This window comes from Octopus bimaculoides, chromosome 11 (genome assembly GCF_001194135.2).
Source record: "Octopus bimaculoides isolate UCB-OBI-ISO-001 chromosome 11, ASM119413v2, whole genome shotgun sequence".
Lineage (NCBI taxonomy): Eukaryota > Metazoa > Mollusca > Cephalopoda > Octopoda > Octopodidae > Octopus > Octopus bimaculoides.
The window spans coordinates 74,446,819-74,450,506 of NC_068991.1; positions in this window are offsets into that span (position 1 = coordinate 74,446,819).

Genomic DNA, 3,688 nt, shown 5'->3' on the forward strand with positions numbered 1-3,688 from the left:
TATATATATATATATATATATATATATATATATATATATATATGCACACACATGCATACGTATGTACATACATACATACTCATATATACATTTACACATATAAATACACACATATATAACATGAAGCAAATAGAATATATAAAACCAGCTCTTCTTTTCTTTTCCCTTCTTTCTTTTATATGTATATATGCACACTTACATATACACAAACGGATATACATACATATATACGCATATGAAGTCACACATACATGCACATGCGTAAGCACATTAATGCATATGTACGCATATGCACTCCTACACATACATACGCCCACGCGTGGAATTGGACAACAGTAATGAATACAGGTTTCTGCAAAAGATATGGTTTGGCGTTTTGAGAACGGGTTTCTACGGAGCAGAGTAACCACGCCTTGTGGGCACACGTGTATGTATTTAAAAGCGCTCACGCACACACATACGTATGTAGACAGCCATAGATGCCATTAAATGCAATACTGAAATAAGAGTATAACACAAAATAAATAGCACTCTTTATTGTTTTACAGATACGTTGCACAAATCTGTAATCGCACATCTGAGAAGAGATATTTCTGTCAAACCGGAATTGGAGCTTCTCAAGGAAGGAACCTTCTCTCTGCGGCTGTATTCTTTTATTCTTTTACTTGTTTCAGTCATTTGATTGCGGCCATGCTGGAGCACCGCCTTTAGTCGAACAAATCGACTCCAGGACTTGTTCTTTGTAAGCCTAGTTTTTAATCTATCGGTCTCTTTTGTCGAACCGCTAAATACACCAGCATCGGTTGTCAAGCGATGGTGGGGAGACAAACAGAGGCACACAAACACACACACACGCGAACGCACGCACACCCCCACACACAAACACAAACACACACACATATATATATACGACGGGCTTCTTTCAGTTTCCGTCTACCAAATCCACTCACAAAGCTTTGGTCAGCCCGAGACTATAGAAGAAGACACTTGCCCAAGGTGCCACACAGTGGGACTGAACCCGGAACCATGTGGTTGGGAAGGAAGCTACTTAATACACAGCCACTCCTGCACCTTTGTGAATAAATTGCATCATGTCAGTCTCTTTGCAGTGGTCAGCAGTAGACAGCGTCATGCTGGTGTTCCATCTGCCTTGATACCTCGTCTCCGTGTCCTCGATATCTTGGTGAAATCTTTCTCCTTGCTCATCACTTATCGCCTTATGATTTTCAAACAAGTAGTCCAGATGACTGAGAAAGCAATGCACATTTGCACTCAGAGCACGAAAACTGGTTCACAGGATCTGCACAAGATTTTCATAATTTGATGGCTTCCTTTTTCCCAGGAAACCAGACACAACTGCAGTAAAAGCATTCCATGCTTCTGTTCCATCGCCAGACATGGTCTGCAAAAATAGTCCTGAAATAGTCACCAATTATGTGGCCCATCAAACGTACCAACCTTAATTTTCTCACAAGACAAAACAGGAAACTTTCTGCTTAAGTATTTGAAGCAGTCATTGTCTCAGTGTTTCAAAACATGTTTCGCACACTATATAGGGTGCCCAAGCTTTGTCTTGTCACCAAGTTTCATGCTAAAGTAAGGAAGAAAGGTAAGCTTTCTTCACAAATTATGTGATTTGGGGCTGTTTTTACATTCTCTTCTCTCACAACTGGCCATATTTCCGAAACTCAAAACATATTCAAGCCAGTTGTCAGCTGGGAAAAGCATTTTCAGAAGTCAACAGTTATAAAGTAAGCAAATGCCGATTTGTGATGGCAAAGTTCCATAAAGAGCATAGATACCATGAAGTTCTTTTTACAGTTCTTTGACCATACTTGACGAAAAGTGACCTTGACGAAAAGTGACCTTGACGAAAAGTGACCTCACTATTAAAATATTAAGGAGACTTTCAAAATACCAATTTTCATAAGAAACAGTTAAATGTTAAACAGAGTTAGCGGTTATAATAACCGACTAAGGGATCAGATACGTGTGTGTATTTTTATATATCATGTATCTATGACTGTCTACATATGTATGTGTGTGCGTGTGTGCTTTGAAATACATACACGTGAGCGCACAAGGCATGGTTACTCTGCTCTGTAGAAACCCATTCCCAACATGCCAAACCGTATCTTTTGCAGAAACCTGGATTCATTACGTACATATGCACTAATGTGCACATACGTACATATGCACTAATGTGCATATATGCACATATGCACTAATGTGCTTACGCATGTGCGTGCGTGCGTGTGTTTAGAAAATACAAGTGTATGTTATTAGATAAGATTTTAAAGATAATTATCTTCGTTTTGTTCTTCGGGGCCGAATATTTGGTTTATTAAGCCCTCTTTTTCATAAGAAATCCAGAAACATAAGTGTATGTAAATCCTGCTTCTCCGTCTCCTGCAACGATGTAATCCTTGAGATACTCGATTAAGCCGTTCGAGATGGGCTTTCCAGTTATTACGATTAGTCAAAGACTATTTTGGTGTGATTTGAACTCAGAATGTGAAGTGGGGAATATATACCAAAAGGCATTTGTTGAATATTCTAGCTATTCTGCCAATCGATTAACGATGGGGGCGATATAAGAATGAACTACAAAACATTACTGTTAAGATCGAATACAAAGATGGAAGGCGAAATCAAGATAAACAATATATAACAATAAAATATCATCAACAAAAACGTAGCACTGAGAGAAAACCATCCAGGCTGATTTGAGGAACCCCACATAAAGGCTTGGATTACAGAGTACCATCAGTCAAAAGTGACCCCCCTCCAATATTTCTATCCCTTTTTTTATGGTCGTATGATTAGAATAAGCATAATTAACCTCCTAAATCATGCTGTCTTTAGTTCTTTTTATAAAACATCCTACCTTTCCATCCTCACGTTACACTTGTGGTCGATTAGGGCTTGTCTACGATGTAAAACCCTGGTTCTCAATGTGTTTCCACTACGTTCACCACAAAACATTCTTCACTACTTGAATGACGAAGACTAACCAAATTTCCATGCCAAAGAAAAGCGGTAGGTTGATCTTCGTCCTAGACTTGAATGATGGTGATATTTGTCATGCACGTGACAGTCACTGTTCGACACACGTCTGCAAAATAGCAATGCATGATCAATGAACGAATGCATGCATGATGGATTTCTTGAGCTGCGAACTTCTCGGAAAGGTTCAGCTGATAGCACTTGAGTGACCATAGATTTTGTTGTGAACATACAATATTAACCTGTATTCCTGCCAGACCAAGGACTTTTGGAAGTTGTCCATAACCTCCTAAATTAATTTACCCCAAAGAAAACTTCTCTGGCGATATTTGTCGGCATCGAGAATCGGTCTTAGCCACTGTTTTTTATATCTTCTGCTAACCCAATCTAATATGCGTTAGTTAACGTCCTACTAACCACATTTTCTGGTTGGTAGAGTGCAGTGAACATCTGGCAACATTCCAGAACCCGAAAACCCACTTGCAGAGGTGGGAGGAGAGGAGGAGAAGGAAGAGGAAGGGAAGGAGGGGAAAGAGGCGGGAAAGGAACGGAGGACACTCTATTTCGGAATATTAAATTACGTTTTAGTGGAGCCAAGCATTTTTCAAGTGTACTATCACTAACACACATACACACACACACACACACACACACACACACACCAGCACACACACACACACAC